The 15684-nt window shown below is 36.6% G+C and overlaps 1 long non-coding RNA gene across 7 annotated transcripts in view; it reads right to left on the bottom strand.

Annotated features, from left to right (window-relative positions):
* Positions 1 to 15684, bottom strand: part of LOC110598617 (uncharacterized) — a 67664-nt gene that overhangs the window by 27208 nt on the left and 24772 nt on the right. For 3 of the 7 annotated variants that reach the window (XR_013439650.1, XR_013439649.1, XR_013439651.1), the window contains exons 6-7: positions 9792 to 9928; positions 5957 to 9434 (exon numbers count right to left, since the gene is read on the bottom strand). This is a non-coding gene — a long non-coding RNA (uncharacterized LOC110598617). Of the gene's footprint in view, positions 1 to 4312; positions 9435 to 9791; positions 9929 to 15684 lie in introns of those variants that run through there. The other 4 variants (XR_013439652.1, XR_013439653.1, XR_005729047.2 and 1 more) reach the window with 3 other exon arrangements.

Genomic DNA, 15684 nt, shown 5'->3' with positions numbered 1-15684 from the left:
AGCATGTGTTGGGCACTGTGTTTGATTCTCAGCACCTCATATAAATAAATGAATAAAATAAACGTCCATAAAAACTAAAAATATATGTAAAAGAATTTTTAAAAAATATTTCTTATTTTTCAGGTCCAAGGAAACAAATTAACCCAGATTTTATTTTTCTCTGAACGTCTTCATTGCACCTTAATTTTGAAGAACATTTTTATTGCATATAGAATTCTGGGCTTGCCTCTTTTTTTTTAATACTCTTTAAATGTCATTGAATTGTTTCCTAGTTTATATTGTTTATTATGAGAAGTCACCAGAATTCTTTTTAAAAATAATTTAATTTTTTTTGTTTTAGCTGGACACAATATCTTTATTTTATTTTTATGTGGTGCTGATGATTGGACCCACTGCCTCATGCTAGGCGAGCACTCTACCACTGAGCCACAACCCCAGCCCCTTCATCAGAATCCTTACCATCATTTCCCTATATATAATGTGTCTTAAGATTTTGTTGTTGTTTTTAGTTTTCAGAAATTTTCATACTCTTGATTATTTTAGCTTGATAATAAGACTAAAAATTGGGTAGAATAATTCCTCACATTTTACTTTTTTTTCAAAATTGTATTAGCCCTTCTAGAACCTTTGTCTTTTTATATAAATTTTAGATTAATCTTATTAATCTCTACTATGAAAAACTTGTGATATTTTCATATCAATTAAACTACATATTATTTTGAGAACTGACACTTTACCGAATCTTCTAATCCACGAATATATTTGTTTCTCCATCTATTTGGATCTTTAATTAGTGTTTGTAGCTTTCAGTATATAAGTCCTGTTGATGATTTGTTAGATTTACATCTAAGTAGTTTCTTTTTTGTGATTGGAGAATTCATAATTGTATTGCAATAGTATTTTAAATTTATATGTCCCTATTTTCAGGCCAGTAGGTAGAAATACAATTGATTTTTCTATGTCTTGCATCTTGCAAAATTTATGAACTCACTTAATAATCTCATAATTTTTTTTCATTGTAATAAGCATAGTATTGCTATTTTTATTTAATTTCATTATTGGTATTGGGTTTGACCCTGGGATGCTTTATGTCTGAGCTACATCTCCAGCCCTTTTTATTTTTTATTTTCAGACAGCATCTTGCAAAATTACTCAAGTTAGCCTCACACTTGAAGTTCTGCCTCAGCCTCCTAAGTAGCTGGGATTCAAATCATGGGCAACTGAGCCATCATATTGCTTTTTTGAAATAAATGAATGAATAGTTACATATTTTCTTATCCTTAGTTTCTAATGTAGTAAATATCAATAGCTAAAACTCACATAAACAAGAGCTGCTTGGGATCCTCAACTTTTGCAGAGAGTAAAGAGGTCCTGATCCAAAAAGTTTAAGAGGACAGTGCCATGCATGTTATAAGATTTCAATGAATGTTAATTGATTATGAAGATGTGATAATTGGGGGCATGAATATCAATAAGGAAGAATGTTTTGTCATCACCTGAAATATCACATTTCATTCTTTTGTTGGATACAATTCCCTAGGAATATGATTTCACTTGTTTCTTCTGCTTGCATTCATGGTGAAATAAATATGAGTAAAAATAAAATTCTTTATTAAACCTAAGGTGCTCCTGGGCTGTTAATATGGGAGGAATGACAATGCTCAGAAAGGTTGAAACACTGCAAAATGTCTGTTGGAAATACTAATTTTCAAGTGCCTTGACCACATCATAGAATGAGAAAGCTTCAGCTGGGAAACAAAATAGCATCCTTTAAAATGCCCAAGGTTAAGGAGAAACAGCTGCATTAAAGAGCTGCTTGGCACCAACTATTTGATTTTAATTTTGTGGAAGATAATTGGCCCCAATTGGTCTGTGAAAGATTTACAAACAAAAGAACTTCAGGGGAAAAGCAAATAATTACTCAAGAACTGCTAACGCAAGAAGATGAGATACATTTCAGCCTGAATTATCCTTTATGGCACATTCTCTGCAAACCAGGAAAATATTTCAATTAACATCTTCCAAATCTGCCTTGGAGCTTTATTGAAGAATCTGTAAATATACCAATTTTTAAAGTGATGTCCAATAAAAGTTTATTTCTCTTCTTTATTAGAGAACTTTACACTCCCCATTCTTTGACCTAAGATTCTTACCATCTACATGTGAAATTTTCTGAACATTTCAAGCTTGAATCCATGTTAGTTTACAGTGTTAGATTAAGCTGATAGTATTCTCTTAAATCCCATTTTCCTCAAGTCTTGACTGTCTATCTCAGAGATCAGCAAACTTTCTGTTAAGACTTTGAGGGTCATAAGGCCTGTGTGGCAACTACTCAGATTTGCTTACAGGAAAGCAGCCACCACGCTATGTGAAGGAGCAGGCATGGGTGTACCCCAATAATACCTTGTTATCAAAACCAAAAAGTGGGCCAGATTTGGCCTGCTTGCTGATGTAGCTGGCTGACCCAGTCTGATCAAATCCAGTGCCTCATACGGGCATCCCAGCAGGACCTTTCTTTTTCCATTTTTTTCTGTTTTTATTGGTTGCTTTTCATTATAGTTATAAAAGCATGGAATATGATTTGCTCTAATTGAGTTCCCAGCGCTTCCCCTTTTCCTCCCTCCCCCTCAGGACTTTTCATCCTTTGTCTCTGCCTAATTTTCTGTTGTTCAACAGAACATCAAGACTAGTTCCATTCCAAGTGTCCTCACATTTCCCAAACACTCTGCTTATTCCTGCTTTCCGGACTTGGCCGATTCAAATCCTCTTCCCTCCATTCTGCCTTTCCCAATCCTACCCATCCTTTGGGGTCTGGTTCAACTTTCTTTGTGAAATCTTTGTGAAGCAGGAAAGCTCCAGAACTGTAGGATTTCTTTACATACTAAAAGTATATGTGGTCATTTTCACCAGGAAAGTGTCCTGAGGAGGTCCAATCAGGTTGTGATGTAATCTCAGAATGGAATTTAAGGACAAGTCAAAGGAGGTACAGGTTGAATTCATGGAGAGAAAGAAAGAAGTATATCCTCAGAGACAGGGCAGCGTGTAGGCATTGGAGAGGAACATGCCAGCTCCATCTTAGCTAGGCATATTTATACATGTAAGACTAGTAGTACAGGGATATGATCTAAGAGGGTGTTTTAAGTTCTCCTTTGTGTTGGGGACTTGGTATGTTAACAATTACCTACAAGGGGTCATTCTCTAATAATCTCTAATAATAGCCCCATGGCTGGGGGGCAGGGGGCATTATCCTTCTGTTTTGTGAACTTAAATGGTACTATGTTGGCATAAGTTTGGTTGAGACTGTGACATATAGATGAGACAATGGGATCTTAAAATTACAAATCCACAAAATATCTACTTGTTGAGCAAAGGCGTGTTTGGACCTGTTTTTCTTTTAGGTTCAGGTCCAAAAAGAAGTTATTTATGGACCTACAGAAAAGATCTGATAATTGGTTTAATGGTGCTGTTTGTAATCAAAGTATGTGAAAGTGACCTCTAACTCTGGACTTTGATCTATGTGATAGTGGACTTTAAATCATGGACACTCTACTTGACCCACATGCCTCCTTTCTGTCTTTGCTTATGTTTCCTTCCTACCTTAGCTTCACTGCTTTTTCTGATTTAGAAAAGTCAGTTTATTCCTGTAACAGCTCCAAGAGTAAAAGTAAATTCGAGGGCTGGAGCTGTGGCTCAGTGGTAGAGTGCTTGCCTGGTATGTGTGAGGCCCTGGGTTCGATTCTCAGCACCACATACAAATAAATAAATAAATAAATAAAGGTCCATCAATAACTAATAAAAGTATTTTTAATTTTTTATTTTATTTTATTTTTTTTTATTGTTGGTCGTTCAAAACCTTACACAATTCTTAATACATCATATTTCACAGTTTGATTCAAGCGGGTTATGAACTCCCAAATTTACCCCGTATACAGATTGCTGTATCACATCAGTTACCCTTCCATTGATTGACATATTGCCATTCTAGTGTCTGATGTATTCTGCTGTCAGTCCTATTCTCTACTATCCCCCCTCCCCTCCCCTCCCCTTTTCTCTTTCTACCCCTTCTACTGTAAATCATTTCTTCCATTTGTATTATCTTGTCTTACCCCTCCATTACAAAGTTCTTGATATATCATATTTCACATTTTGATTCAAGTGGGTTATGAACTCCCATTTTACCCCATATACAGCTTGCAGAATCACATCAGTTACACTTCCATTGATTTACATATTGCCATCCTAGTGTCTGTTGTATTCTGCTGCCTTTCCTGTCCTCTAGTATCCCCCCTCCCCTCCCTTCCCCTCCCCTCTTCTCTCTCTACCCCCACTACTGTAATTCATTCCTCCCCCTTGTATTATTTTTCCCTTTCCCCTCACTTCCTCTTGTATGTAATTTTGTATAACCCTGAGGGTTATTTTTTAAAAAGTGAATTCGAGTAGTAGTTTGCATAGGTGGCCTCAGCACTTACTTGACTTGAGCAGAACTCATCAATTCTTTCCTTACCAACTCCCACCTAATGCCTGGCCCCCAGTTGTGTTATAGGTCCCAGAGGATTCATTCTACTATTCTACTCTTGTTTAGGGCTGAAATTTTCCATCATGCAAATATGTAAAATATATACATTTCCAGGCCTTTTTCCTATTCAGAGATTCCAATTTAGTGTGGGTACTTGGTGAATATTTTTGAATAAATTTTAAAATGAAATTGGGACTAGCTCATATCTGTTCCCAAAATAGAACTATATGTGGGGATTCAAGAAATTAATAACTTTTATGATTGCTTATCTAGTCAGTTTCAATACCAGTTAATGAAGTCCTAATGCTACTACCAGGTGGTCTTAAACATTCACTGAATTTCTTTATAAAGCTCTAGTCTGATCACAAGGAATGAAATTAGAAATCAACGATAAACTAAAAAGTAGAAGCTACTCTAACAAATGAAGACTAAATAATACACTATTGAATGATGAATGGATGATAGAAGAAATCAAGGATGAAATAAAAAAAAATCTTAAAGGTAAATGAGAAGGGGCTGGGGTTGTGGCTCAGTGGTATAGCACTGGATTTGATCCAGCACCATATAAAAAGAAATAAAATAAAGGTAAATGAGAACACTGATACAACATATCAAAATCTCTGGGACACTATGAAGGCAGTACTAAGAGGAAATTTTATTGCACTGAGCACATTCATTAACAGAATAAAAAAATCAACAAATAAATGACCTAACTCTACATCTCAAAGCCCTAGAAAGAGAAGAACCCATCAATACCAAAAGCAGTAGAAGATAGGAAATAATTAAAATCAGAGCTGAAATCAATGAAATCAAAACAACTGAAAAAATTTACAAAACAAAAAGTTGGTTCTTTGAAAAAATAAATAAAATAAATAAACCCCTAAAAAACCAGATAAACCCCTGATCATGCTAACAAAAAGAAAAAGAAAACTCAAATGTCTAATACAAGATGAAGGAAATATCAAAACAGACATGTCTGAAATACAGAAGACAATTAGAAACTATTTTGAAAATTTATACTCCAATAATATAGGAAATATAGAAAACATCGACAAATTTCTAGAGACATATGACCTACCCAAACTGAATGAGGAGGTCATACACGATTTAATCAGATCAATTGCAAGTAATGAAATATAAAACGCCATCAAAAGCCAACCAACCAAGAAAATCCCAGGACCAGATATATTCTCAGTCAAGTTCTACAAGACTTTCAAAAAAGAATTAACACCAATACTCCTCAAAGTATTCTATGAAATAGAAAAGGAGGAAACCCTTCCAAACTCATTTTATGAGGCTAATATCACACTGATACAAAACCAAAGACACATCAAGGAAAGAAAGCTTCAGACCAATATCCCTGATGAACATAGATGCAAAAATTCTCAATAAAACTCTGGCAAGGAGCTGGGGATGTGGCTCAGGCGGTAGCGCACTCACCTGGCATGCGTGTGGCCCGGGTTTGATCCTCAGCACCAAATACAAACAAAGATGTTGTGTCCGCTGAAAACTAAAAAATAAATGTAAAAGATTCTTTCTCTCTCTCTCTCTCTCTCTCTCTCTCTCTCTCTCTCTCTCTCTCTCAAAAAAAAAAAAAAAAAACCCTCTGGCAAATCACATACAAAAACATATTAAAAAGATAGTGCACCTTGATCAAGTGGTTTCCTCCCAGGAATTCAGGATTGGTTCAATATATGGAAATCAATAAACATAATTCATCATATTAATAGACTTAAAAACAAGAATCATATGATCATCTCAGTAGATGCAGAAAAAGCATTTGAAAAAATACAGCATACCTTCATATTCAAAACACTAGAAAACTAGGGATAATAGGAACATACTTCAATATTGTAAAAGCTATATATGCTAAACCCAAGCCCAGCATCATTCTAAATGGAGAAAAATTGAAAGCATTACCTCTAAAAACTGGAAGAAGGCAAAGATGTCCTCTTTAATCACTTCTATTCAACATCATCCTTGAAACTCTGGCCAGAGCAGTTAGGAATACAAATAAGTAAAGAAGGACTCAAAGTATCTCTACTTGCTGATGACATGATTCTATATCTAGAAAATCCAAAAAATTCCACCAGAAAATTCTAGAACTAATATAGGAATTCATCAAAGTAGCAGGATATAAAATCAACACCCATAAATCAAATATATTCCTATACATCAATGATGAATCCACTAAAAGAGAAATTAGGAAAACTACTCCATTCACAATAGCCTCAAATAAAATAAAATACCTGGGAATCAATCTAACAAAAGATGTGAAAGACCTCTATTTGGTGTTTTCTACTACAGAACACTAAAGAAAGAAATTGAAGAAAACCTCAGAAGATGGAAAGAGCTCCCATGCTCCTGGATAGGCAGAATTAATATTGTCAAAATGGCCATACTATCAAAAGTGTTATACAGATTTAATGCAATTCCTATTAAAATTCCAATGACCTTCTTCATAGAAATAGGAAAAGCAATCATAATTTTTTTTGAAAAATAAGAGATCCAGAATAGCCAAAGCAATCCTCAGCAAGAAAAGTGAAGCAGGAGGCATCACAATACCAGACCTTAAAACTATACTACAGAGCTATAGTAACAAAAACCACATTGTCTTGGCACTAAAATAGACTTGTAGATCACTGATACAGACACAGAGACAAACCCACATAAATATGGTTATCTCATACTAGACAAAGATGCCAAAAACATTCATTGGAAAGGAGATAGCCTATTCAACAAATGGTGCTGGCAAAACTAGAAATTCATTGTAGCAAAATGAAATTAAACCGCTACCTCTCACCCTGCACAAAAAACAACTCCAAGTGGATCACACCCTTAAGCACTAGAACAGAGACCCTGAACATAATAGAAGAAAACGCAGGCCCAAATCTTTACCATGTCGGCCTAGGATCTGACTTCCTTAACAAGACCCCTAAAACACAAGAAGTAAAATCAAGGATCAATAAATGGATGGATTCAAATTAAAAAGCTTCTTCTCAGCAAAGGAAACGATCAATAATGTGAGGAGAGAGCCTACAGATTGGGAGAAAATCTTTACACATGCATCTCTGATATAGCATTAATCTCTAGGATATATAAAGAACTCAAAAAACTTAACATCAAAAAAATAATAACCCAATCAATAAATGGGCTAATGAACTAAACAGACACTTCACAGAAGAAGAAATACAATCAATCAACAATATATAAAAAAGTATTCAACATCTCTGGCAATTAGAGAGATGCAAATAAAAACTATACTAAGATTTCATCTCACTCCAGTCAAAATGGCAATCATCAAGAATATAGGCAACAATAAATGTTGGCAAGGATGTAGGGAAAGGTACAGTCATATATACTGCAAATTGGTCCAACCACTATGGAAAGTAGTATAGTGATTCCTCAGAAAACTTGGAAAGGAACCACCATTTGACCCAGCTATCCCACTCTTAGGTTTATATCCAAAGGACTTAAAAATCAGCATATTAGAACAATGAGCCACATCAATGTTTATAGCAGCTCAATTCACAAAGCTAAACTATGGAACCAACCTAAGTGACCTTCAATAGATGAATGGATAAAGAAAATGTGATATATATATATTTTTTTTCAATGGAATATTGCTCAGCTTTAAAGAAGAATGAAATTATGGCACTTGTCAGTAAATGGATAAAGTTTGAGAATATCACGCTAAGCGAAAAAAGCTGATCCCCCCCAAAAAAAGGTCGAATGTTTTCTCTAATATTCGAATGATAATTCAAAGAAGGGGGTCAGGGCACTAGAGAAGGATAGAGTTACCTTAAATTAGGAAGAGGGAAGTAACGGGAGAGGAGAGGAGGGGATGTGGGCACAGAAAGGATAGTAGGACAAAATATACGTTATTACTTTATGTATATATGTGATTACATGACCAATGTGATTCTACAACATGTGCACTCAGAAAAATGAGAAATTATATCTCATCTATGTAAAATATATCAAAGTGCATAAATGCATTCTATTATCATGTATAACTAATTAAAACAAATTTTAAAAAAAAGAATGGCAAATTAGTGTATGCTGTGAATGGGCCACTGGTTCACAGACCATGATACTCATTGTGGATAGTCCTGAACAGGTGTAAATAATATTCCTAATAGTTTGCCGGCAGCATGTGTACACTCTGAGTGATTTTCCTTTCTGGAAGTGATCAAAAGCATACTTATCTTCTTTTTGGAAATGGGACGTGTTCCATGCTCACTCCTAAAAGAAAACATCTGACATAGAGAAAACAGCAAATCTCAGGTAGATTAATGAATGCTCTTGTTCTAAATGATATAATTTTAATAGATTTTCTTTAAATATAATCATTTGTTAAAGTTTATCAGGAAACTCTACATTTAATCAAGTCAATGATAAATGTATCAAAACCCAGGAATACCTGATAACTGTGAAGAAATGTCTCTGGCTTCTGGAAAGACAGTATCTCTTCTGTCTAGTTGCATTTGTGCAAGACAACCAACAGCTTAGACTGTTGGTCTATTATTTTTTTAGTTGTCAGTGAACTTTATTTTATTTATTTCTATGCGGTGCTGAGAATCGAACCCAGTGCCTCACACTTGCTAGGCAAGCATTCTACCACTGAGCCACAGCACCAGCCCTGTTGGGCTTTTATTAATTAAGAATATTTTTAAGTGATTTTTTTCATTCACTGGAAAATCTGCCTTGAGCTAGATATCAGGCATGGTAGAGAACAGTCAGTCCCTGCCTTGCAGGAGCTTACAGAGAATGGGAGGCACAGCTTAATAGACCAAGGAGATGGGTTTTCCCAGACAGGGGCAGCAGCACAAATAAAGGCCCAGAGGCAGAGACAGCAAAGCTCTTTCCACAGTGGTTCCACGTGGCTGGAGGATTGGGGCAGGTGTGGCGCAGAAGGCTGTTGAGGTTGGAGAGAGAAAAGGGTCAGATATGCAGGGCTTAAAGGGTCTTATTTGCCATGCTGAGAAATTTGAATTTTATTCACTGTGATGTGGAGAATTCTGTGATATGAGAGAATCCTGGATATACGAGCCAGAGAATCTTGGGAAAAGATTTTTCTTGCACATCTGAAAAGTTATTTTCTATTCAAACATTACTCCTAAGCTCATCTTTTTGGTAACTCACAAGTGATATTTTCCTTTGACAAATAGGAGTGTGTAGTTCCTTAATTTGGATCTTTTTATATAAGGATGAGTAATGAGACAATGTAAGCTATTCTTCAAATATGATGAATATATCCTTTAACTCCACATACCCTTTCAGAGGCAGCTTTCTTTGTGTAATAATAAGAAGCAACTAGTTGTCTCCAGTGCATTTCCAAAAGGGTTTAAAAGCAGAAGCTCCAAATTTCCTCATTCCACATAATCCTGAAGTAGTCAGATTTCAGCACATCTAAGGAGGGAAAGACAAGACAGCTTAGAAAGCAAGAAAAACCCAAGATTTCTATTGGACCTTTGTTATGGCGCTGTTGTTGCCCTTCAATGCCCCTGACTTGGCCGCAGGAAGAAGGAGGAAGCTGTCAACAGCTCAGAGTTGCCTCAGAGAAGACACCAGTACAGTGGACAAATGCCTTCAAGTAGACCTTGAAGACCAGCTCTTTGCTCAGATATTTGCTAGTCAAAGAGAATTTCTAGCTGGGCATGGTGGCCCACACCTGCAATCCCAATGGCTCAGGAGCTTGTAGCAGGAGGATCGTGAGTTCAAAGCTAGTCTCAGCAACTTAGCAAGGCCCTAAGCAACTCAGTGAGACCTCATTTCTAAATAAAATATTAAAAATGGGATGGGTTTGTTGCTCAGTGGTTAAGCAACCTGGTTTCATTCCCAGGTAGAGAGAGAGAGAGAGAGAGAGAGAGAGAGAGAGAGAGAGAGAGAGATTGATTCTACATCCCTTTAAAGAACTGCAGTTTTTCCTTCTGTAAGGCCAGGAACTACTCCCAGCTTCTAGAGAGGACAAAGTTTAAATCTTTAGACTCCAATATATCAGAAGAAAGGAATATGTCTATACTTTGATGTGTTCTGTTTCTAGGCCTTCCCTACTTGCTCAGAAACTTCATCCCATCCACATGTCCCCTCCAGAGCAGATGTTTGTAAGAAAGAAGGCAGACAGCACAAAGACACTTTTCAAGTGGAAATTCCCAGATGTGAGTAGCCCAGAATGATGAAGTGCAGCCCTGCTGTCACGTTCTAGGACAATCATGCTGAATTCCCCTGACACATGCTTTCGTGCAGTTTTGACCAAAGAAACCTAAATTAGAAATAAATGACAAAGCTCTGTTCTCTCTACCACAACTTCTTTTGTTGGGATAACATGATTTTCTTTCCCCTAAATTATACAAGATTTGTGTATGGGTAGTATGTAGTTCTAGTCTGTCTACCTTAAGGCAAGGAAAATGTAGGTATTTTATTTTGTTTTATCCTGATATATTGACCAAATACTTCTGTGGAGGAGACAATAAGAATATCAAAATATTGTATATCCTTGCTTGCTAATTGCTATGAAGAATCACTCATAGAAAAACTTGTGAAGTTACCTTTGAAAATGACTGAGAAGGGTCTGAGCAAGTGGCCAGGCTGTATGATGGCAAGGGATAGGCTAGTTTGTACACTGATCTCAGACAGATTTCTAAATGGTTTCTTAGTAGTTGAGGTTCAAGAGACACTGAAATAGGAATTTTAAATGGTGTTTAAAACTCATTTTGCTGATATTCAAGGCCTTCTATGAAAGGTCTTCACCTCTCCAACTTAATTTACCTTTACTACCCTACTCTATATCAGTGATGAATAACTTGTTGTCCACTAGTTTCCCAGTCTAATTTCATATGGAATCTTTTAGTATCCTAGGAACTTATCTAATATGCTGTAGCACTTTTTTCTTGTCTTACTCTGGTTTAATATATATTTCAGTTTAATCTTTACCATCCTTTTGCGAAAATGTTGGCTCTACAAGGTAAGGACTCTAACTGTCTTACTAACTGTATATCTACAGTGCCCAGCGCTATTCAACAATTATATACTCAATAAATATTTATTGAATGAATGAATAAAAAATGCTTTAAAGTACTGCAAAACTGTGGGATGGGAAGACCAAATGGGTGAGGGGTAAGTACATTAGACAGAAGAACAAAAGCTGAGCTAACTGTAAGGATGCTGCTTTCCAAGGTCTAAGGGTAAACCAGTTAAGGGGATTCCTTCACAGTGAAAATATTCAGAATTGAGAAAGGGGCAGAATTAGTATAGTCAAAAGATAAACATGATAGAAACTTGAAGGATAGATTGAGATTGATGAAGCTGGAGAGAGAACTGAGCAGACTGGCATGGTCATTAGCCATGAGAATGAACCAGAGGCAACTCATTGGAGAGACAGTGCTTTACTCTCAAGAACTTAGTGTTTTTGACAAATGACAGAAGAGTCTAAATTGGGTCTAAGGTGCCTGGTCTGGAAATTGCCATGGGGTGATGATGGCAGTAGAAGCATCAAACACAGAAGTAGGGGACAAAGGAATCAGGTCATCAAATCTTTAGAAAAATCTGCACAGTAAAAAACAATGGTGATGTGTTAGAAAAAAATTCAGACAACTGTAGTTTAAGCAGTCCCCCTCTGAAGACATACTGAATAAAGTACAAATATACTAGATCCTGAAGTTCGGTTTATTCTCCCTGAATCTCTTTGTTCTCCCCCCCACAGAGGCTGTTTGGCCTGGCCTCAGGGGTAGCTATTTGAACTGTTGGCAGTTGCTTCAGCCTTGACCATATCTAAGACATTAGAAATTAGTCAGGATGAACTCTGAGAATATGAGAAGCAAGAGAAGGATCTTTTTATTGAACTTTGCCTAGATTGACTCATGAGCCTGCTTTAATGAACCACATGAATCTGCTTTGATGAACTCCACAACTGAACTCTTTCCTGTCTCAGGGCTATAAACAGGTCATTCCGTCTGCCTGGGCTATTTTTCCTCATTCTTCTCAGGTCTAAGTCTTACTCATCCTTCAGGTTTCAGTTTAAAAGTCATTTCCTTAGCATTACCACATCTGAGGGATCTGAATGAGGTATATAATTCATAAAAATATGAATTATTATATATAATGACAACTCAAGCCCAAATATCCTGGAATCATTTCTTGCAACCAACAATATTAGGAACAATGAATTGACATTGACCAGGCATAAACCTTAATGATATTAAAAAGAAGAGCTTCTTTCCTCTCCCTTGAGATTCTTGTATTTAAGAAGGAGACATGAATACAACCTGAAATAAGAAACATTTGGGGAAAGCTTTTGTTTTTGCTTTTCTAGTCTCTTTCCTGATTTCTCCTTTTGTTTTCATATTACCTCTTATGGCTTTCTCTCATTACTTTTTTCAGTGCTTTTGTCTATTTGTTTTCTTCCCTTTGTTTTAGTGAAATTAAACACGTCCCCAAATTGTAGCATTTACTGAAATCAAACCTCCTTTTTCCCCCCCTTTCCTGGTAATAAGATTCAAATAGACCAGAAAAGAGCTTTGTTCTTCTCAAATATTCATATAACTAGTAGCTAACCAACTCCTGTGATCTGGGAATCCCTTGCTACAAGAAATGGGTACTCAAGGGCTCACAGCCAGGGCTCACAGTAGCAACTCAATGAATTATAGCCACTAGTATGCTCTGTAAGGAATATCTACCTCCCACACACACACCTATAGACCTAAAAATATCTTTTGGGAATACCAAGTACAATAAATAACAAGTATACAGCTTTTAAAAATTCTTTTCATGAATAATCTCATTTTATTCTTTTAATAAACTGTAAGATAAGTATTAATTTCATCCCCATTTTATATACTAGGAAACTGACGTTCACACACACACACATTGGTTTTTGTCCATGGTTTTTAGTTTGCAAGTCCCTCCAAAAGGCAGGATATAGAAGCTAGAATTTCTTTTCTAGCTTAGAGTGTCAGTAACTCTAATCTTCTCCCAACTTGGCCATAATGAACTTCTCTTCATGTACCTTGTCTGATAGTAGGCTATAAGATCCTTCTCATTCCAAAGGGCTCTTTTGCCATCCTCTGGGCTATTGAGATTATTCATGACAGAGAAGCTATAAATAATCTGAATAGATGGGGTTTGCTGGGTTTCCCCACTCAGTCTATTAGCAATCGTGTCTATATAATGAAGTTTCTGTAAAATCCCAAAGGACAGGGTTTGTAGAGCTTCCAGAGAGCTGAACTTATGGAATTTTTTGGAGAGTGGCATGCTTAAAAACATCATGGAAACTCTATGCACCTTCTCTCATACCTTCACCAGTCATCTCTTCATTTGTGTCCTTTATAACATTCTTTATAACAAACTGGTAAACCTACATGTTTCCTTGAGTTCTGTGAGATGCTCAAGCAAATTCATAGAATCCTAGGAGGGATTTTTAGGAGTCCCCATTTATATCAGACTAGTCAGAACCACAGATAAACAACCTAGGGCTTGAAAGTAGCACCTAGATGTGTGTATGTTTGCTAGGGGGTTGGGAGGGTACTCTTGAAATTGAGCCCTCACCCTCAACCTGTGGGATCAGATGCTGTTTCCACATTGATAACATCAGAACTGAACTGAATAAGAGGACATACAAATGGTATCCCATGCTGCAGAACTGCTTGCTTGCCTGAGAGAAACCCTTATACTTTCTACTGTTTTCCAAACATATCTTGCCTGGAATAATTTCAAAAACCTTGAATAAGGCTCAGGTTTTTTGTCTTGTCCTCCCTCAGGCTGTCCTTCATATTATTGCCAGTAATACTTCTGAAGTATAGAATCTATTCATACCCTTCCTTACTTAAAATCCTTTACTTAAATCCTTCCTTACTTAAAATCCTTACTTAATCCTGCTTCTGTTTTGAACTGAATTGTTTCCTCCAAAATTCATATGCCAAGGTCTTAACCTTATATCTTATAACCTTATAACAGTATTTGGAGGCAGGGTCTTTTTTTAAAAAATATTTTTTAGTTGTCAATGGACCTTCATTTTATTTATTTATATATGGTGCTGAGAATCAAACCCAGTGCCTCACACATGCTAGGTAAGCTCTCTACCACTGAGCCACAACCCCAGCCCTAGGAGGTAGGGTCTTTAAAGGGGTAATTAAACTAAAATGAGATCTTTAAGATGAGCCCTACTCCAATCTGATTGCTGTCTTTATAAGAAAGAAAACGTGGACACAGACACATACAGAGGGAAGCCAGTGTGAAGATATAGGGAGGACATAGCCATCTTCAAGCCAAGAAGTGAGGCCTTAGAAGAAATCAAATCTCCCGACAACCTGTTCTTAGACGACTTCTTCTCCTTTCTCCTTTCCTCCTCCTCCTCCTCCTCCTCCTCCTCCTCCTCCTTCTTACATTTTTAATGCTTTTTATTGTAGTAACATATAAGTCAAGGTATATGCACATATTATAAGTACTGAATTTTTAAAAAAATTTTTAATTTGTTATATATGACAACAGAATGCATTACTGATCTTAGACTTCTGACCTCAACACTGTGAGAAAGTACAGTTCCATTGTTTAAGCTACCCAGTCTGTGGCACATTGTGATGGCAGTCCTAGAAGACTAATACAAGTTCCTAGTGCCTACTAGAAGCTAGGCTACATGAGATATACCTCCTCCATTAATGTGTGAGGTCCTGGAAGAGACAGACTATCTTATTTTCTTTGTATCCTCAGACTCAATCTTACTTGTATAGTAACAGGCAGATATCTATCTATATCTATATCTGTATCTATCTATCTCTCTATATATATATCTGTTGAACTCAACTAAGGATAGGTGGAGACAAAGGTGGTAAGGGAAACTGTTCTATGTCTTCATGGTCTCTCTCTGCAGATGAAGAGCCAGATTCATCCTCTTTGTCAGGGCCTCAGCCTGGAAGCTTCCTTGTCTAATATCAAAATTAAGAAAGGGCTAGTCCCTTGGAAATCAGGGCACTGAGACTATGATACATGACTTTCAGCTGCCTCCTTTATGTTCCTTCTCTTCTAGCCTCCAGTTTCTTCTTCACTGGGTTCCTCAGGGTCCCAGTTCCATCTGAACATGGATGTGGTCAAGTTTCAATCTAACTCCCGGAGAAGGCAGGGAGTCTTATTCTCTCCCCCTACTCTCTTTTTCCTCTGTATGGTTCTTGTTC

Source organism: Ictidomys tridecemlineatus, chromosome 5 (genome assembly GCF_052094955.1).
Source record: "Ictidomys tridecemlineatus isolate mIctTri1 chromosome 5, mIctTri1.hap1, whole genome shotgun sequence".
Classification (NCBI taxonomy): Eukaryota; Metazoa; Chordata; class Mammalia; order Rodentia; family Sciuridae; genus Ictidomys; species Ictidomys tridecemlineatus.
This window is presented reverse-complemented; position numbering and strand designations above follow the sequence as displayed.